We start from the raw sequence: 22568 nt of genomic DNA, 5'->3' as shown, positions 1-22568 counted from the left end.
ATCTTTGGGGGCCAGTCTTTTTTTGTTTTCATACTCGTAATTAAGACTTGCTTCAAGTCAGGAAAAAGAAAAGGGTCAAACAAACAGCAACCTTGATAGTTGTCGCTGATCTTTGCACTCTTGAGGATTTAAGTGAATTTATGTTGAATTTAAGTTATGTGTTTTGTAGAATAAGCACTCCATGCAACCAACTTCTTTTTTCCACAAATAGTATCATAAACATAACAAGGATTTCACACATTGAACTCATAATCAAGTAAGGGCCAAAGTTATAAAATACCCTCAAATCAAATAGTCCTGTATTATAAAAGCTCTATTGGTACTTGTCACACTTCTCCAGTGATTCAACTTAAAACAAAGCAAATTACTCGTTCTGGTTGCAAATAACTTTGGCATTCTGCTGACCAATTAACTTTCTTTCAGTGTGAAAATAGTTGTCAAACCACCAGGCTGCATTGTCGTCTTGTAGACTGGTTATGCTTACCGCTAGAAAGCTTTGTTTTGCACAGATCTGGATGCAGCATGGCTTGTGTCATGCTGCAAGTTATTCACACGAACTTGTTCTTCGTGTGAACAAGTCTTGGTTTGGTTTAAAATTCAGATAAATGACGCATTTCTTGAATTTGTTCTACGTCATTAAGTCCTTTCAGAACCTATAATAAAAAGTGAAGGAAAGCTGAGATTTTTGGGGGAAAAAACAGATGGGTGACTGACTTTAGTCAAGCATAGAGGATTGCCATGGTGTGGATAACTGGGAATCTACAAGATGTAAACAAAGCGTTTGATACTATGGTAATAACTTTGTTTTGAAGAGACTGGAATATTAATTAGAGATACAAGAACTGCAACAGGCTGAATCAGGTAACAAGTTCAGGTTTACATATTGAAAACAGCAAAACAACAATTACAGCTCTGAAACAATGTTTTACAACTGTAAAACTAATACAAAAAAACTAACTAATCCTTTAAAAAATAAGGCAATTAAAATAACCAGCACACTGCAAATACATTTCACATTTACCAATCAAAAGCATACAGATTGCTATAACTTATTTAAATTAGCATGTCAATGTACTAAATGGAAGAAGCGACTAAAAAACAAACTTATGTACCAAGAAGATGTGCAAATCTGAAGTTCATCCATCAGTGATCCATTTAATTTTGAAACCTTTCATAAACTTGTGATCGCATAAAGCTGAATGAATGTGGCAATTAAAAATAAGTGAGAAACATGGCCAGTATGGCTCCATCAACTAAACCCCGCAAACACTGATGAGCCTTTATGTACACAACCACACAATCAGCTGCAAAACTGTATTCATCAATAACAGCTATTACGACCACAGTGGTGAAATGCTGATAAAATGGGGATTTTTCATGTTAGAGAATCTTGCAAAATACAAAACCGAGTTTTGAAGGTTTCCATAGAAGCACCAATACTTTAGCCTGCTTCCCTCAGGCAATACTGTCAGGAGACCCAGTAATAATTTCCACTGTTTTGCTAATCATACCCAGCTATATTTGTCTGTGAACCCGAAAGATGAAAAACAAGTTAATCACAAGAATGCTTCACATGTTTAGAGGGTCAGTAATATTTAAAATTTGCATGTGTGCACCACCATTGTGGAGAATATTCTTTTTTTTTTTTTTTTAGGATATGTCTTACAACTCCTTTATAACCTTTTATGCCTTTGTCCCTTTAAGAATAAGTTCCCTCAAAATCTGTGCAAATTTAAAATGTAGAAAAAATAAACTGTATTTAGATCATTCTCTTAAATCTAAAAGAATATAAAATCCTTTTCCCATGTTGAACTTATTCTGACCATGCTTCTTGTTTCCGTTAAATATGTTTGTTATTCGCAAGTCTTATGCTCTAAGTTTACAGGCCAACTTTTGTCTCCTTGTGTTTCCAAAGCCCAAATGGGAGCTACATTAGAAGAACTCAAATAAAGTGAACTTTTAACTGAATTTGAAAAAAATCCTCATTTTATATGCCAGTTTCAAAAGTGATCCAAACATGACAATGAAATTAAAGCTGTTCACTAGTTTAGAAAAATATTAAAATATTATTCTGACCAACCATATCGATAGACAGGTTGTCATGTGACCATGTGGGAGAAAACAAAAACAAAAGGAGGGTAAAGCTCAACTGAGTTTTAATCTTGCATTTAATCAGTCTGCAAACAGTATACACTAGAAATGATTCGTATGAAGCTCATCCAACATTGACTGAGGGGAACTAGAAAAGAATAAACCTTCATGACAACTGAGGATTTTTTTTGTTTTGTTTTTTTAAGAAATCACACATCAAACTTCAGGCCAAAAAGACAAAAGACCATCTGGTTTATTGTAAAAGGTCAAAGTGTGTGATGGTCACTTGTTTAATTTATGCACATATTCTTGGTAATCTGTGCTGATGCATCGAAAGACACATGTTGCGTACAGGTTCTGGAGCAACAGTTGCTACCATCCAGATGGCTTTTCGGTTTGAGAGAAGACTTTGCTTATTTTATGAATTCAATGCCGAGCCACAGTGGACTGAATGCTAAACTGGCCTGCCCGTTTGTGTGGAAATGCTCTCTATTCAAACGTTCTCCGGCACTGTGAAAGGGAAGGACATGCAACAAAGGAGGCCCCAAACTGTCAAGCACCTCAAAACCTTCAGTAAGCAGGAATCACGAGCCATCTGCTTTTCGAACAACAGAAATTCTCGCTTTTGGAAATTCCCAACGTGGTTCTAAAAGCACCACAAGCGTAATAACCCTTTTGGTTTGTAATTGGCAGAACAAGTCAATAACATTTTTAATTTGATCAATTAGAAGTCCTATAATGATTTTAAAATACCTTTAATGAACATAATGTGCCTGCAAGTAATTCGTTCTCTTCTCAGATTAAGAGTAGACTTCCCCCGCCCCCTCGAACTTATCTGTTAAAATATTTACCTGTAATTCTAAACAGATTATCAAAGATTTTTCCCATGAACTAAAGTTCTATACTCTTCTGTTTATAGATAAACCTGTATGCATGCATCTCTGTCTAATATTTAACTGTTGATTTAAAATATAAAATGTATTTGCAGTTTCTTTATTAAACCAAGAAACATTTAGAATCTGCCAAAAAGGAAGAGAAACTCGAGACTAAACCACAGGACTGCTGAGACATCTTGCATAGGAAATGATAAAACTTTTTTTTCTGTTCAACCACAACTAAATTACATCTTTACAATATTTTTGACTGTTAAATTTTAAAATATAATGCTGCCTTTGTTAAATCAAAGTACATGAGGATAACATGGCACACTATTAGCTTTTGGTAATAATTGATGTTAATTGGTTAACGGGCATTTTTCAACAGAAGTGCGCTAATCCTCCTTTTAATCTGTGCTTTCTTTGAAGGCTGAAAGACTGTCTTAGTGGACACTTATAATCTTTAACGTTTGGAAGGAAAATCTAATTTATATAATTCTACCCATAAACCCTCTAAGGGTGTAACAAGTATTGGCGCCTAAAACATTGATGTTTAAAATCATATTCCATGAAGGACCACACAAATGAAAAACAGAACTGTGAAGTCAAATCACAGCTTGATGACCTCAGACCATCAGTGTGTTTTTACTTCAACTTCGCTAACATTAGGGATTTTTGTTGTGGAATTTGGCATTTGCTAAACACATGCCTATCAGAGTCAAAAGCTACGAATCTGAATACAATAGTACTCTTACATATTACAATGTGTTTACAATATTTATTTTTTTAAAAGTGTAATGAGTTTAGATATGGCCTGATAAACCTACAATTAAAATGTATAGAATTATATAGTTTTATATATGGAGTAAAAAGGTGGGAAATTGTAAGCCTGAGAACAACTGTGAGTAACACTTTGAACAAAATGGGTCTTCCAAATACAGCTCCAAATTAAACATCAAAATGAAAATTTGTCTAATTTGATCTCAATGAGGGAGAAAAGGGTTCTTTGCCATTTTACACAATGCTCTCTGTTATATCCAGACAATTCAAATTACAGTAACTAATGTTCCGTTAAAATTGTTCATATTTGTAAATGCACTAGCAAGCACAGCTACAAAATCTATTAGGTGACATAAATGCAGGTTTACAAGATTCAGTGTGTTCACCAATAACCCAACAAAGTCCAACCAGTAGACACCAGATAAGGAGAAACTTCACTGTCAGCGCGAGATACTAAAGTTTAACCAAGAGAACAGTCAGCTGTGCTACATGTGACAAGGCTGTAGAGTTCATCTTGTGATGTGATTGACAAAAGAAATGTGTCTGTGGTAACATTGAATCCCATAGACGCCAAAAACAATCTGAATAAAGATGAGAATGTCTCACCTACACAGCTCCCTCTGATCAATATAATCCTGAGGAGTCACTAACTGTTACGAGCCAGAAAGGTTTATAAAAAAAGAAAGAGAAAAAAATTAAACTAAAAAAAGAAGAAGGAAAAAAAACAGTCCTATTTTGAAATAGGTGTTTAATTGTTTTTAGTTACCCAGCAGCAGGACCAGAGTGCAAACAATGGTGTTTGTAGTGGAGCTGCGCAATGTATCGGATTTCAGAAACGCCAAGCACTGCATGCAATATTTGGAGAAATATTATATTTCAAGTGCTGGGCATTTACACTCTGCATAGGAGTAATATTTTTGGCTGTTTGAATGGATGCTAACTTCTCTTAATGTCCAAAAGTGGTATTTAGTTTATTAGTAGAGATACTGAAGCCTGGTTAAGCGGAATTCATTGTACAATTTACATATTTTTCCAAGCTCTGCTCTAATCTGGAATATGTTTTTCCTACTACTCAACATATCATACTTCTGCTTAATTCAGAATTTGATTTTACATTTCAAAATGTTTTTTTTTACCCTTTTCACCCTCCTACCAAACAGGATGTTCACTTTTATCACTGAAACAACTGAAATATTGCAATCTTAGACGATATCTAGAAAAGTTAATTTAAAACATTATAGGTTATAGGCTTGTCACTGAAACAAACAAATAATGCAGCACTACAGAATCAGAAAATCCTAAATACTCTCTGCAGTGTAATTACCTCAGGAAAAGTCGTCTGTTAAAACATCATCACGACTTCCTGATTAGACAGATTCTACTCTAACACTACAAAGCTATAGCCCACCACTTAATTAGCCACACACAATGAGGCTGGTTCATGAAAACGAAGGACATTAGAATTGTTTTTATAAAGTTCAGACAAATATGCATCACTGTACAGTAACTAGGGAGACTTCCCTGAACATTTCTATCAAGGTCTGAAGAGAAAATATGAAAGAATTATGTATTTAATTTCTTATTGTATAAAAATGCGTTATAAAAACTGCTCTGCCAGGTATAGAGTTATGCCGAAATTTAATCAAGGCTGAAGAGAAATGAAAGCAGGATGAAACTAAGCTTTTTATGGAAATAATAAAGGCGGTTCAGATGACTTCTAGATTCTCGCATCATTGTTGAATTTCTTCACCCAGGCATCAAACACACACACCCCCACACGCACGCACTCCCCCGCACAAAAACCACCCAGTTGTTCCTGAAGAGATATTTAAAATTCCTAACCGAAAAAATAAGCATCTTTATGCTGAATTTGAAGAGAAACATAAAACAGGATCACGGGGACGATCCAATCAGGTATGAAGAGATCAAAGATGGCCACTTTTTCTTTGATCCTTTCTGATAAGTGATCAGCAGGTCAAATACTTTCTAATCATTAAATGCATCAGAGCCAAGAACTTCAACTTTTCAGTTTCATAATTCAGATAAGGCACTTCAAGAGGCTTAATCTTGTAATTTCTTCATTTTTTTTGTTGGACTCAAACTGCTACCTCCATCAGAGCACTTTTTTTTCTTTTATGTTTTATAGCCTAAGAAAACTGAAAATTAGAAAAGCTTTCTTATCATTGCTTAGCATAAAAATCTGTTTCAACTCATTAAAAAATGAGTTGAAACAATATGTACCAAGCAGGTATTTGCTAGAAATACAGAAGAATTTTTCATTTTGGTGCATTTAATCAACAGGGAAGAAAACATGACTGTCAATATTTGAGCTGCCAATCACACTACATACAAAACTAGAAAAAAAAAATCACGGAGATAAAGGGCTCAAGTAAATACCTGCAGAATTTTCTTAAATCAATTTAAAAGTTGCGTTAATGAGATTTTACTGAAACCAACATGAAGTCCAGGTAACTTGGTTAAACTGTCAGATATCCTTTTAAATTCTTCAACCTTGTGCTGGCAGAGAGACAACTACGTTTCATATGTAGTTCACACAGCCCTGCTTAAAACGGAATATAAATAAACTCATACAGATAGGGGTGTTACAAAACGAGGGCGACGCTCCTGTCCTCACAAGTGCACTCCGTTGTGTGCGGAGTGCTCTACCAGGTGGCTAACGCACATCAAAAACAATTAATTTAAAAATATGCTAATTCAACAGCAGAATAAAATTCAGTTTCAGATCATTTCTGATGGTTCATCTATGAGGTTTAGATTGTCAACATGTGTGTTCACATTAGTTTAGTAGAGCCAGGATGCAATATGTTCAGTTGGGCAAATGGCATTAGAAGTGAAAGAGAAGACGCATCTGAAACTCAATTGGGCCGAGCGTAAAAAGCCCTTCCCATCTGGAAATCTAATGAAAACACAATGCAGCTTTTATACAAGGTTCTTGGTCAAAGGGTTCAGCTAAACAGATTGAAGTAATAGCAATTAGCTGGCATGGAACAAATGTGGTTCTTTAAATAAAACCCAACAGACTGTAAAAATATGTCAATGGTAACAACTGGAATCTATGCAAATCTTCAACACATTTCTGCAGCTGAACAGGGTCGAGCGTTTACAACAACTTAAAAAAAAACAACAACCTTGTTCTGGCTGTACATTGAGAGTTATTCATGCATGGTTTGCCCAATTTGCTTAAACTAATAAAAATTAAAATAAAATGCTACAGCTCCCTAGTGAAAAACTAATGTGTACCATTAGCAGAGTCAACCTTACAGATTTCTGTTTTTGCTTTTCTTTTTTTTCAGATTTAAATGTTTCAGATAATAAAACAAATTTCAATATTGGATAATCTGAGTAAATATAAAAAGCACTTTTTTGAATGATTTCATTCATTAAGGGCAAAAGATAGTCAAACCACCCTGGCCCTATGTACAAAAATAATTCCTCCGCATGTTGGTTCATAACAGTTATTTCTGAGTTTAGAGGGACAAACACTTTTTCACAGCACTGTTTAAAAAGCAGGTTTGTTTGGTCAGTTTCCAGTCAACAGGATTTGGACATATCTGCCTGAACTGACGATTCAAACTGCAGGTAAACCCAAGTTACTTTGCTGCTTGTTCTGGACTAGTTACATGTATCAGGTTATGCCATCATATTAAACATTTAGTGTTTGAAAACTTACAATTTTCTGTCATTTCATTTCAAGGGTTTAAATTCTTACAATATGCCTGAAAGACAAAAAAAAAAAAACAAGACTGAAGTTTTCTCCAACTGTAAGAACAGAGAATAACAGAACTGCACTTGACCCCACTGTTGCTGCTCACTACTGGTCAGCTGGCTGAAAAAAAGCCGCTATATTTATCCATTGTGTGGACATCCACAATTATTTCCAGTAGCAAAAACACACAGCCATGGAGAATAACACGGAGAACCGTGGCTTGGGATTTTACACTGAGGCTGCTGTGGCGGTAACACCTGACCGGCGGCGACAACACCTGACCGGCGGCTACAACGCTGAGAGGCTGCTGTGGAGGCAACACCTGACCGGAGGCTACAACGCTGAGAGGCTGCTGTGGCGGCAACACCTGACCGGAGGCTACAACGCTGAGAGGGGGTTGCGGCGGCAACACATGGTAGGCGGCTACAACATCTGAGGTGGGTCTCCATACCTGAGCTACGGCTACAATGCTGGGCTGCTATTGCTGAGATAACACCTAGCGGCTGCGACTACGCTGGGTTCCCACTACAGTATCTGACTGGCGGCAACAAAGCAGGGTAGCTGCTGCAACTCCTGAGCTGGAACTCCAACGCCGGACCATCAAATTGTTCAGAGTAAACGGAAATGTCGAAAAGAAATACGAAGCAAAGTCGATCCACGACAGAGGAGGAGTTTGAGGAGATAAAGAAATCCTTGGATTTCATGTCTGGTGAGATAGCAACAATCTCACAACAACAAAAACTAATAATGAACTTAATGGGGGAGGTTAAAGAATTGAAGAGACAGAATGTAGAGAAAGACAAGCAAATAGCCTTCCTGGAACATCGTGTGGCTGATTTGGAACAGTACAGTCGAATGAATGATGTTATAATTAGTGGGTTGGAAATGAAGCCACGATCATATGCCCGGGCTGTTACAGAAGCAAACAATACCGAAGAAAGGGATGAAGAGCAAGGAACTTTTGAAAAACAGATAATATCATTCTTCAGCAATAAGGGAATCAGCATTGATAATAATGGCATTGAAGCTTGCCATCCAATTCCACAAAAAAACAAAGGACTTAAACCAGCTATTGTAATGAGATTTACAAACAGGAAACACAAAAATGAACTCTTAAAACAAGGAAGGAAATTAAAGGGAACCAATGTTTATATAAATGAGCATCTAACCAAACTAAACGCAGATATAGCAAGACAAGCACGTTTTCTCAGGAAACAAAAGAAAATACAATCAACATGGACCTCAAACTGCAGAGTCTATATCAAATTGAACGGTTCACCGGAAGAAGCTAAGATACTGTTCATCAGAAAAATTGAAGAGTTGGACAAATATCAGTGAAACATGATAACCGGGTAACCATGATCAACTTTCTGAAAACCAGTGATGATAAGAAAATATATATATGAACATAGACACAGATATTGACCCCGACAACAATTTTCTTGATTATTTGAATGACAACTGCCATTACTATACTGATGAGAACTATAGCCAATGCTATAATTCGGATCAAGAAATGTCAATTATTCACTTCAATAGCCGTAGCCTTTATGCAAATTATGACAAAATAAAAGAATATTTACATCAACTAAAAAGGTCATTTAGCGTTATAGCAATAACAGAAACCTGGCTCACCTCTGAGAAGGGAGTAGATTTCCCACTGGAGGGGTATGAGTTCAATTACGTTAACAGAAAGAATAAAAAAGGTGGAGGTGTTGCTTTGTACATTAAGAATGATCTAAAATATAAGATGCTAGAAAAAATGTCAATGCCAATTGATGAAGTTATGGAATGTATTACTATTGAAATCCAATTTGAAAAGCAGAAAAATATAATGGTCAGCTGTGTGTACAGAGCACCGGCATCTGATACTGACATCTTTACAAATTACATGGAAACATTGTTTGCTAAGATGCATCAAAAGGTAATTTTCATCTGTGGAGACTTTAATATTGATATGCTGAATCCACATATGGTTAAAAGTACATCTAACTTTATTGATTCTATACATAGTTTAGGTTTATATCCACTAATTACTAAACCAAGCAGAATAACAACACAGAGTTCAACCCTGATTGACAATATATTTACTAATTATATGGAAAGTGAATTGAGAAGTGGACTTCTTATAAATGATATCAGTGACCATCTACCAGTGTTTGTTATACTTGAAGATGTTTGCAGAAAAATAAACAAGGTCACAAACATCACTTACAAAAGAATAATATCAGAGGACTCAATAAGAGCATTAAGAAAAGATCTTCAATCACAGAACTGGAAAGTGTTGTATGAAGAAAGAAATATTGATAAGGCTTTTGACATATTCACCGAAATATTTAAAGCATTTTATGATAAAAACTGTCCAATCGTAACTTGTAATTACAGGCAAAAAAACAAACATAAGCCTTGGATTACAAAAGGCATACATAAGGCATGTAAGAAAAAGAATAATCTATATAAACAATTTATAAAATATAAAACGGTTGAAGCAGAACAAAAATATAAATCTTATAAAAATAAATTAACTATTATTATGAGAAAATGCAAAACAGATTATTATTCTAAAATATTAGAAAATAATAAACTAAACATTAAAGGAATTTGGAAAACTTTACATAGCTTGATAAGAAAAAATTCTTCTAATACTACTCACCCTAAATATATTATTTATAATGATAAAACCCTGAATGAAAAAGTTGGGATAGTAAATGGATTTAATGAATATTTTGTAAATGTAGGGTCTACGTTAGCAGAACAAATAAATAAATCAAACCCACTGGATGGGGATTCATCGGAAATATGTATTAAGCAAAATACATCATCTATGTACCTGAAACCAGTAGACAAAATTGAAATTAAGGAAATAGTTAATCAATGTAACAATAAAAAATCAATGGACTGGAAGGACATTAACATGTCACTTATAAAACAGATAATTGATGATGTGGCAGATCCTCTAACTTACATCTGCAACCTGTCATTCATTTCTGGAACATTTCCAAATGCAATGAAAATAGCGAAGGTTATTCCTCTATTTAAATCTGGAGATAAGAATATAATTAGCAACTATAGACCAGTGTCACTTCTCTGTCAATTTTCAAAAATACTAGAAAAAGTTTTTAGTAAAAGGTTGGATAATTTCATTGAAAAGCAAAACATTCTGACTGATTGTCAGTATGGTTTTAGAGAAAAAAGATCAACTTCGATGGCACTGATGGCATTAACAGAAGAAATTATAGACAATATGGATAAAAAGAAATGTGCAATTGGTGTATTTCTGGATCTCAAAAAAGCTTTTGATACCATTAATCATGACATGTTATTAAAAAAACTGGAAAGGTATGGCATTAGAGGGGTGCCATTAAACTGGATTAGGAGCTACATTGGAGATAGGAAACAATTTGTAGAATTAGATGGTCAGAAATCAGATGTACTCAACATAACCTGTGGAGTTCCGCAGGGATCAGTTTTGGGACCCAAATTGTTCATTTTGTATATAAATGACATAGTTAAAATATCAAATCTTATAAAATATATTATATTTGCAGATGATACAAGTATCTTCTGTACCGGAGAAAACATTCAACAACTCTCTAAAGTGATCAACACAGAAATAGAAAAATTACAGCATTGGCTCAAAAACAATAAATTATTTGTAAATTTAGATAAAACCAAATTTATGATATTCGGAAACAATAAAAAACAGGAAAATAATCCAATTAAAATATCAATTGACAGTGTTAATTTAGAAGAAGTACATGAAATAAAATTCTTGGGTGTCACATTAGATAATAAATTCAGCTGGAAACCACACATCGGACAAGTAAAATCTAAAATAGCCAAGAGTGTTGCTGTTATAAGAAGAATTAACTTCGTACTAGACTATAAATCTTTGTTTATTCTATATAATACACTCATTGCACCACACCTGACATATTGTGTGGAAGTCTGGGGGAATACATACAAAACAAATTTACAGCAATTATACCTCTTACAAAAACAATCCATCCGAATATTACATAAAGTGGGATACTGGGAACACACAAACCAGTTATTTATTAAATCAAATATACTGAAATTCTGGGACCTGGTAACATTTAAAACGACACAATTCATGTTTAAGGTCAGACATCAAAAACTTCCACACAGTATACAGGAAATGTTTGCTGACAGAGAGGGTGGGTATTATCTAAGAGGTGAAGGATATTTTAAAAAACAACATATTAGAACAACAAGGAAGAGTTTTTGTTTATCTGTGTGTGGAGTAAATGTCTGGAATGGATTGAATGATGAGTTAAAACAAATTACAAATGTAAACCAATTTAAAAAGCTGATTAAAGCAGAGCTCATTTCAAAATATGCTGTATAAGATGTTTAATATCCAATAGGCTATAATGTAATTGATGATATAAATAGTACTTAAAATAATTTTGTATAGTTATACATGATGGAAAAATGGAAAACATTTTCTTTTTGATGTTATGACAGTTCATTGTAAATACATTGACAAGTAGGAAAGGGGCAGGACATTATAAGATGTATCTTCTACCTGCTCCTTTTCGAACAGAAAAATTTTGCATGTCACATGGGCATAATAATTTGTTTCATATTTTATTTCTTAAGTTGTTTCATTCCATTTTATTTTATTTTCTTTTTGATTGTTTTAAAGTCTGTTCGAAATAAATAAATAAATAAATAAATAAACTAGAACATCACCACATATAATTAAATATTTAGGTGTTTACACTACTTATGTATTGAATATTAAATCTATATAGATATCATCATGACAGTAGTATCCTAGGAATAATTATTCATTTTCTGTTTTAAACAAACACTATTCTATCACATCATACATGCTTTATATTTTTATGCAAATTCAGTTAAACTCATCGCTCCTGCAACTGCTGTTTTGCTTCACACTGAAAAATAAGGCTGAGTATTTTTCTTGGCCTTGTGGTTGTTCCAGGCCATGTCCAGAAAACGGTCTTGAACTTGTTGCCTAGACTGACTCATTACTTCTTACGGTGGTTTCTCCTTTTACCACATAAAAAGGGTGTTGAATATTTGTGGCTCGTGCTTTGTTGAGGGTGTCTTAATATTGTGGTTAAGGTTGCTATTTTTGTTATGTTGCACCTTACAGTTCATTCATCCAGCATCATTTTACAAAATAGATTCCATGTTTTAATAGTTTCCACTGCTTTATAAAACAGGATGTGCCACAAAGCTTCAATGTAGCACAAATTCCAATACAAACGGTGAAGATCTCAGCTCTTCTGGTAAAAATAAATGCAATCTTAATTGTTTTCTTGACCTGGATCCATTTGATTTATCTTACTTTATCAGCCTTCTTTTACATGATCACACTTTACAAGCGTCAACAATGCCAAGATGAAGACGTGCCAACATTTGCTGTGCTGCTTCAGTTTAGGGTTGCAGAGCGGGTCACATGTCACAACAGTGGAAAATCATTGTGATTGGATCTCCAAGCCAACAGCTGGCGTGGTATGGTTGAATGACAGTGGCTGGAGTTAACCCCTTCCCTGCCTCAGCCTCGCCTGTCTGTCGGATTACTTGCCTTGAGGCGCAAAGAGTTGTGACTCTCAAGAGTTATCTCACATCAGACATTCGCTAAGACCTCCTCCACCCAGAGGCTGCGCGAGAGAAAGCCAGCCAGCCGACGGGACGGCAGTGGTCTTTCTCATCCACGTTAAGGAAAACCCTCTGGCAGTTTGAACACCTCCACGTGCCAACAACTCGGCGCAAGTCGAGGGCAGCAGTTCTAGGGATCCCTCTGCCAAGGAGCTGCCTAATGCGAAATGTGGTATTTTTAGCTTCGCCCAGACCCCCCCCGCAGCGAGTCGTAGCTGAACTGGGTCACGCCATGTAAATGTGGAGGGCACAGGCAGAGACACCCAGCCCTCCTTGCGCCGCGCTGCTTACAGCTGGGAGTGCTGCTTCACCCCGAAGACTGGAACTTCTCCACAGGTCTGAAAAAGCTGTCAGGCATCCATAAGAGCGCACAGTCAGAGGCGTCATCAGCAACACATTCGCCACTCTCCAGCATTTCTTTCATCTGGGGTAACAGGCAATTGTTCCCTGAAGTGACAGAAAAATCTCTTATCGTCAAACTACTTAGCCAAATGAGTAAACCATTTCCTGAACTGTTTGACTAAAATATCTTGTAAATAATCAATGTGGTTAAGAATGGGACATCAAAAAAGAAAAAAAGAAATCAGTAGCTGTCAAAACTATTTAGTTATTTGCTAAAAAGTCATTTTCAAAAAGCTGAGAGCATTATTTCCAAGCCAAGCTTCAAATCCCTGAAATAAATTTCTTCAGATTATTCCAACATTCCCTGTCAAAGTCTACTGCCAAAGAGAGCATAGACAATAAGACGTGTAGAACAAGGTTATTTCCCCCCAAATAAATCTAAAATTTTATTATTTAGACACCACAACAGAGGACATGTTTGGCATACACCAAATAAAACAACATTCCAGTAAAAGAGCATCAGAACTGTGAAGCACAGCACTTGAATCGTTACTAGTTTCAGGGATGCTTTACTCAACTTCTGCCATAATCCACCGTGAATTGTTCCGTGTGTTAGTGTGTGCGTGGGGACTGGATCCTGCTAAGTGGTGGGTGGTGGACACAAGCATCACTTCATTACAGTCCAACAGGGCGACCATGACACCGTACTTCTGCGATGCCGGCATCATCTTTATACAATGTGTCCAGTCTTGTGACGACCAGAGTCACACAAGCCGTTTTCTGAAAAATCTGCAGAGTCTCAAGGTCATAGGACTGGAAGTACCTCATATGTTACAACTAACATTTGAAATAATTAATACAACACTGTGCTTGTTTGTATTCCTTAAAGCATTAGGTTTGGACTAATTTCTTAAAAAAAACAACAACACTGGTGATAGAAAATGACAGCGAGCAGAACTCAGTGCTATGACATAACAGATTTCCTGAGAGTACTTTACAAATAAATTGCTGTTCAAGTGGACAACACCTCGACTCCACACAAAAGGATTTAATACGTCCACCTGCACTCAGTGTTTCGCTGAATGAAACTAATCCAATGCAGTGATGGCCGCCCCACCTGACAGCTCACGCAGAAAATGTTTTCTGCGACCTGATACACAATATAAATATTTGAGAACTCAAAAGCTTGGATTTTAAGAGTTTTCACTTTAAAAGAGCTTTAATTCTGTTCAATTGTGATGCTGTAAGGCAGATGTTTCCCCCGAAAATACTGTAACAAAAACATGTTAAATATGTAAATAGTCTGGGGAAAAAAACCTATTAAATCTAAATACATCTCGAAATAAATCATTGGAGTTGTATTCATTGTTCCTTTTCCTTCAAGTATAGACCTTTTACTCCAAAAACATTAGAAACCAACCCACCAGACATGCCTACAACCATACGTTAAGAAAGATTTGAATGAATAAGTAGTAATGGGTAACTTGAAAGACATGTAACATAATACCACTGCTAGGAATAACCTTGGCCCTACAGTCTCCACCGATAGATAAGCAAAACTCCCAACACATGAGATCCTGAATACATTCTGTCTCATGGTACCACACATTCTGTCATGACAACAACAACACACTATGTTTAGTTTCCAGTGCTACTTCACATGACTCAATGTCCCCTTACTCATAAGATGACCGGGATTTTTAAAACAATACCCTTTACTCAGCACTTAGAAATGAAGATTTATGTTTTTTCTTTTTTATATGGATCGTTTTCACGATGTAAATTTGAGATGTGACTCTAAAACATGAGCTCATCAACTCTCCATCGCATCATGAGTAGTTCACCCTAGCATTGTTTGAAAAGTGAGAACTGTCTGACCTGAATTAGTTGAAACAGCTACCAATAAGGACTCAAAAATTACATATATGGTGCTTGTTTTCTATCTTTGCTATAACTATATCAAAATAATAAAAAGAAAGTCATTTACATGTTAGATTATATTTATATTGTATGACACTTAATTCATGTTACACATTTTGCTTTAAATTTCTGTCCTAATAGAGTGCAACTGCTGCATTTCTCCTCAAGGTTATCACCATGACACTGAAACAGCCTGATTCCAGACACAACACCCCTACAACATAATAATAACAACACTTTAAAACAATTGTTCTGTCAAATCCCCAAATTCACTTTGGCGTGACGAGTAACTTCCAAAACAAATCCTCGCATTAGCAGTAATCAGGCGTTTTAAAGAAAAACAGCAGCTAATGGAGCGACTGCTGTCTTTTTACTCTGTCAAGGTGGGTGGAGTTCTCCATCCTAAGTCACAACAAAGAGATTGTACTGCAACAAATAAGAAAAGTGATCGGTTTGGCTTTGCTGAGTGACAAAACAGCGACAGTCTGAAGTCAAAGAGCTCAGAGGATCTGACTGATCTGAGTGAATCAATAAACAACTTTTAAATTTCTACATGCTGAGAAAGACAATAAATTAATCTAAAAGCTATTCTTGGAGCATTGTAAAGTCTAATTCAGACCTTCCTGTTCTGGACTGGCACTAAATCCAAGTAGTTTATCATTTCTATAATAAAGACTTTCAAGACATTCTGGCTTGGCTGTCATTACAAATTATGTAATGAGTCCACAGATAACTGCTGTACTCTAGGATTACTAAAAGACCTTAGATAACTGAAACGCAGGGTAACATTTTAACCGTAAAAAAAACAAACATGCATTTTAGGGTGATTACAAAGAGGCTTGCTCCAGCACAGGGGGACACCGCTGGCGCTGAAGCAAGCCCGGGTGCTTTTTAATTGGATAAGGAGTGATCCCTTCAACTGCACACCAAAAGGTGCCCGGTGGCTGCAGTCCATTTCGATTTCGACAGATAATCTATACGATACTATTGCTTCCATTAAGTCGCAAAAGTTTTAGGGGTGGCTGTCTCAAGGTCCGCTGTTCCTAAATGTTAATGCTGACCGTAACTCAACCGTTAAATAACGGTTGATTGCCAGGAGCAGAAAAATATCGGTAGGGGTGAAGTTAACCTGAACGGAAAGCAGTAAAAGGGGGACAGCTCGAGAAGGGACTCGATGTGTTGTTTATCAGTGAAAGTATATCTAAAGAAATAATAACAACACTGATTATTCCCCTACAAAAACAAGTTTACTACGGCTGCATTGGGGTGACAGACAGCTGCGAGGACTGCCCGGCACGCGGAATCCACAGAACACCGTCCCCCGAATTTACAAGGTAGCAACCGCAACACGCTATATATCTAACACAAACTGCCTCCATGTATAGACGTCAAAATGAGTCAGACAACGTTACATGGAGTAACCTAGTGTTAATTTGTTTAACCCATTAAATTTCAATACATTTCACGGGAAACGTTCAGCTCACAGCGCAGTTAGAGAGTGTACGGTCCACGAACCGTTAAAGCAAGCAAGTAATCGTCGTGAGTTCAACGTTAACGTTTAACACGTTAAAAAGCCGTTCCTGGCTGACGTTCAACATTCGACTGTTAGCCGACTAGCTCACATGCCTTAGCCTATACAGGTTGTAATGAGGGATATACACACACACAAAAAAATGTGCTTCTTATTGATTGACAAGTCCAAAAACTTACACTAGAGCTGAGTAGGAGTCACGTAAAATTAAGCACAAGCAAATGGAAGATGGCAGCATCCTCGCCGACTACTACTAGCCACCCGGGGTTGGCAAATGAAACGCCCAATGTCAGTATTGAACCAAGATATAACGATAGCTAACGGTGTTAGCTTCGGTACAGTAGGCAGTTACCCTTTCAGACGCTGGCCCTCGCTGATCACTGCACACCCAAAATGAAGATTTTTTTTTTACAGCACCTGGTTTTGAATGCAGCTTCCGAACACCTGGAAGCCTCTCCTAGCACGTGGCCATTCTGCCACCCTGTTAAGGAAATAAACCAGAAAAATATACTTACTCCCGTTTTCTGGAGAGCAATCCCTGTCCGTTTCTCTCTTCACTCCCCCTCAGTCTCACCAAAGACTAGACTCTCTGCCCCGATCTGAGGTAAGGCCCCGCCCACTGCGTTGTCACAGCCACAACCAAAGACTTCTAACGCGTCAAGAGAGTTCCCCTTCGACCGCCGCTCGTCAGAAAACCATTTGGTGCAGTAATGAAAACGGATGGCGGTACTATTGAGCTAAAAGTGAACAAAGTGACTAAGTGTGCTTGTTTTTAATTCCATTAAAATGGTTAAAGTTTCCAATATCGAAAGCTAATCGACATTTCTTTTTCTACTTAGCAGAGGCAAACTGGTGCATAACTCTCTTTACCACACTGTAAATGAATAAATGTATACAATTAACTTGTAAAATCAAATAAACAGAAGTATAAATAAAATAATTGTCTTTTAGACTTAAAAAACAACACTTCGCTATACTGTAAGCCTCTTTTTTTCCCATTTTGAGTTTGTTTATGCTCTGCACTCCATCCACCTCTGAGGATAAATTACATTTAAACCTTTTTTGACTATTATTAATACCTGGATCTCGAAACTTTCAAACTGATTTATTGATTTTATTGTCCAGACTAGATTTACAATGTAAGGGAACACTTACGTACGAAAACCTTTCTCAAACGTGGATTTAAACGAAGGCGGAAGTACACCGTGGGGAATCAACTTGCTTTGCCGACTTTCCTGCTGTCACAACACCGCCAGGGACATGTGATGCACGTCAAAAGGAGGATGGGTACGGACCAATGGTGTGGATTCCCATTGGTCGAGCCAGCATATCAGTCGCCTATGGAAACGGTTACGTCATGATCCCCTCGTATTCCCTCTTCGCTCCCGTGTCGCTTTATAATAACAGGATTATTGAGCAGTTCCCTACATCATTTAAGGCAGCCAGTGAAAAGCACACACAGAAAGATCACTGTGTTGTCTCTGCAGTCCTGCTGTCTGCAACACAAGACTCTTCCCTCAACGCTTAATCAAACCTGACGTCACTGTTTCCATGATGTAGCGCGGGGTTTTTTTTCCCTGCTCCCTATTGAATGCCTGCATTATTCGCGATTACCCAGAACTCACGAGAAGTAGCATTTTCGGCAAACATAACCCTGACTGGGTCATTGCAGCACGAAGTGCAGCGCCAAGTAACAATCTGAGCTGCCGTCAATCTCTTCAGCTACCAGTCAAACACTAACTGAGCAAGTATATTCTACACTTAGGAATAATTGCTGGTGCATGCGCCTCAAAAAATCAGAGTATGATTTAACAGCTTATTTTATTTCAGTTATTCAATAAAAAAAATAAACTCGTATAGATGTATTATAAACTGTAGTATGACTTAAGCATTTATTTCTGCTAATTGTAATGATTATGGCTTATAATAAGCCATTACTGAATGGATACGGTCAGAGAATACAAATGAAAAATTGCTATCCAGTTAAGAATTAATCTATTTCCCACTTATTATTAATCAAACATTTGATCAATCTAAACATTTGATCCTTTATTTAAGGCAACTCAGTGTTTCAGCAGTTTTGCAGTTTTTCCCGGAAGTTTTTTTCCAGGTAGAAGACCAAAAAAGTTGAATGCTGCTACTCCATGTTTGATTCGGACTGTGGAGATGCAGAGAAGACTAGAACAGGAAGACCTCAGCAGTCTGGAAGACCAATCACAGGTCTTTAAAATCCTTTTGTTTATTTATAAAATGGCTTGGCATCAAAATATGTTAAAGTCTATTCTCTTAGATGCAGAGAACCTGTGTAGGAACTTTAGAACTGAGTTGATGTGTTCCATTTTCAGAGAGGACGTGATGAAAACAGATGCATCTGTGTGGTAGGTCTTAAATCACTCATGCAAACCTCTTTAATGCAGCAATCATTCCTGTTTGTGCATGATTTTCTACCACAAGTTTCCCCTTCCACTTAATTTTCCATGAATATGCCTGAAAAAAACCCAGTATTTTTTAAAAACAATGTATTTTAAACAACGGCCTTTTGTAGATTAGCCTCGAGGAAAGGGATCTTCTGTCGAGGATAACTGTCGGGTTCTCCATTTTGTGGAAAGCCTACACAGTATTTCTGTATTAAAAAAATGATTGGTCTTATACAACATTCACTTAAGTTTTAAAGAAAACAAACTGGGTTTCCATCATCAATGTAACCTACAATCACAATGCTAACAGAAGTAAATGCATGAAAAATATTACTGTTTGTAATGAATCTGTATTAAAATTTTACTTTATGAATTGATTTACTGAAATAAATTAACTCTTATCATCTCACTTTCTTCCTTTACCCATCAATTGAGGGTGTATTTGTAAGCATTTTAAAGTCCAAAATAATTGAAGAATTTCCGTTTTGTTTTTTAAAGTTAAAATTTGAGTTCAAAATGTGCAAAAGAAAAATAATTCTATTCACAGAAAGATCAAGCTTGAGAAATGATCTTTTTCTAAGTGAGCCAAGTGAGCCAATAGATGGGTTTAAGATCCCACTATAGAAAACAAACTTTAGCTAAGGTCAAACTGCTGTATATTACACTAGTCGTTTTAACATAATGGGATTCATCATTAACACAATAGCCCTGAGTCACATATCTTTTCAGATGTGTAAACATCTGAAAAGGTCAATGAGTTTGTGATTGTGTACGTACAACTTGACACTGGAAAATTTCACTTCAGAATTTCTGTCTCAGATTTATGTCAAAGAGGAACAGAAGAAGAACAGGAAAAAAGATATATTTTCTTCTTTTTTTTCCCCCACTGGGCAGTCTTGCGCAATAACTGTGTGATTCGACTTCTATGGCCTAGCGAAAAGCAAAATGAGGAACCACCAGTCTAGTTGTGCAGATAATCAAAAAAGATGTAATAAACTTTTGAACAAACTGTGAAATGCTGGAGCCAGTCATGCCTGAGTGCGTTAGGTACCTGCCCGTGTGCCTTTTGAACGGTCAATTTCCTGCTCTAAAACTTCAGCAAAGTCCATCTCATGTGCTGATGTTTTCCTTTTCACAAACAGCAGCAGTGATGTAAGCCTCAGCTGATCTGCACGGCTTTATTTGCAAGGTTTTCAAAGTGGTGGCAAAAAAGATAAAGCATAAATCAATTTTTATGTCCGCTACTACTTTCTTTTTTTTTAATATAGCTTACCCTCAGCGGTTCAGTTGGCTTCCAAAGTGCCAGTCTGTACAGTTTTATGTCGGCTAACCCTGAGCAGATGCCTCCAACCAAAACAGTGAAGCTGCCCGTTTTCTGTCTTTCTCCCTATAAGTCTGTCAGTTCCTGCATTATCCCTCCCGTTTTATCCCATGCTCAAATACTGCAGAACTCATGGAAGTAACTGAAAGCAAGAAGACGGATGCAGACTTTAAGCGGCGCGTTTTTACTTCATGTGTGGGAGACGAGCTGCTTTTTAGCCACAAAAGAGTTGATTATATATCGAGTTTTATTCACTGGCAGAAACATAATCGCCTAAAAATCCCAGATTAACGAAATTAACTTGTGATCTCCAGACTTAGCTAAACTAGCAGCGGCCTGTTCCCAGTACTTGTGAAACTTAAGACAATAAGCTGTTTGACAACTATGGGCCTGATCTCCTAATCTTATAACTGACCACAAAGTCAACAAGTGCATGAGTGGAATTTAATTTGAAGATGCAAAAGAAAAAAAGAAAAAAAAACAGGCAGAAAGCAATAATGCAAGTGATTGTCAGAGGCCATTAAAATCTAAATGTCAACAGTGCTCCTCATGCAGAACTTGTTAGTTTTCCGTAACACGTTCCTCATTGTCAGGCACCAATGTTTTTGGTTACAGTTTTAAAAATAGATTAATTTAGTTGGATTTGGCCTTGGGCTGCTACTGATTGCTTGTTCAGTTTAGCTCCAAGATTCTTGTTCTGTGGTACTTGGATTGCACTTTGTTTTTGGCTGAACAATTTACAAAGTACACAAAGCTTATAAACTTTGATGCAGAGGTAATAAGCCACCCCCATAAAAATGCTTTTCACCCAAAAACAAGCTACGCTTGAAATAGAAAAATACCCTAAACACAATGTGTAGAGGAAAACATTTCAACAGATCTATAGCTAAACTGAAACAGACAACAGTGACCCAAGAACAAGTGCTTATGGTTATTATTTACCTGTGAAATTCAAATATGGGATCTGGGAATAACATCAAACCAAATCTAATCGTGTTCACGGTCGCAAGCTGTAAATTTGAGGATGGCGCCCAACTGCCATCATTTGTGATTAGGGTAGAATATTCTGCAAGAGAAGAGAAATCATTATTGCAATCAAACATAGCAAGGAGTTGAGAACGTTTGTTCTCCTTTCTGAAAAACAATTAATTGTTAGTATTTGTTGATCTGATCCTTGTTACAAAACATTTTTGAACCACTGGCTTAGCCTCCTCAAACTCAATTTTAATCCATGTAAACAGCTTTAACTCATAGAATTAAGGTAGAAGATGAGCTCTCGTAAATATTTGCAGTTTGCCTGTTTTAAGATTTACAAAATCCAGATAAAAATATTTTCTACTGACACTTAACACTTCGAGAGCCATGTTGCTTTTAAATTGGTTGAGACTGATTATTTCCCTCCACAGCTGTTGTCATGAACCTTGCTGTTGACTTAGTTTCTCTGTGAAAATTTGCCAGATGCTCTGGAGCGTCTTGTGAACTACAGTAAATGTCAAGTGTCACCGTCCTTTGTGCATGCAAATGTGTTGTTCATGCAGTCTGACTAAGCATTCGTGATGAGGCATGCCATACCCTTAAGGGGCTGGTGGACACATTCAGTGTAAATCGCAGACACGCTCAAGACAAACTTATATTTTTTGTTGATAAAGAATCACATGGTTTTTTTAGAGAACGGTGGAGAACTAAAAAGTTTAGAACATTTTTTTGTAGGCACCAAGATTGCTTTTGTGGTGAGTATGTGTGTTTTTTTTTGCTCCTAACATAGAACTTTAATTGCTGGGGTAGAGCACTACACACCATGAGACGAGATAGCTTGACAAATAATTGCAGGTTCAGTTGGAAAGTGTCTCGCAACTGACACAGCATGAATGCGTCTGCTATTCTAACCAAGACTGACTTTGCTGCAGCATCC

General features: G+C 36.7%; 1 protein-coding gene across 8 annotated transcripts in view; it reads right to left on the bottom strand.

Moving 5' to 3' along the window:
- The window catches only part of atp2b1a (ATPase plasma membrane Ca2+ transporting 1a), a 50088-nt gene extending 32537 nt beyond the window's left edge, over nt 1-17551 (bottom strand). For 7 of the 8 annotated variants that reach the window (XM_028012016.1, XM_028012019.1, XM_028012018.1 and 4 more), the window contains exon 1: nt 17434-17551. The gene's annotated coding sequence lies outside the window, so the exon portion shown is untranslated. Of the gene's footprint in view, nt 1-17097; nt 17116-17433 lie in introns of those variants that run through there. The other variant, XM_028012017.1, reaches the window with a different exon arrangement.
- Nucleotides 17552-22568: the final 5017 nt, after the last annotated feature.

This window comes from Xiphophorus couchianus, unplaced genomic scaffold, assembly GCF_001444195.1.
Source record: "Xiphophorus couchianus unplaced genomic scaffold, X_couchianus-1.0 Scaffold1000103, whole genome shotgun sequence".
NCBI classification, from domain to species: Eukaryota; Metazoa; Chordata; class Actinopteri; order Cyprinodontiformes; family Poeciliidae; genus Xiphophorus; species Xiphophorus couchianus.
Note: the sequence above shows the minus strand (reverse complement) of the source record. Positions and strands in the feature narration are given on the sequence as shown.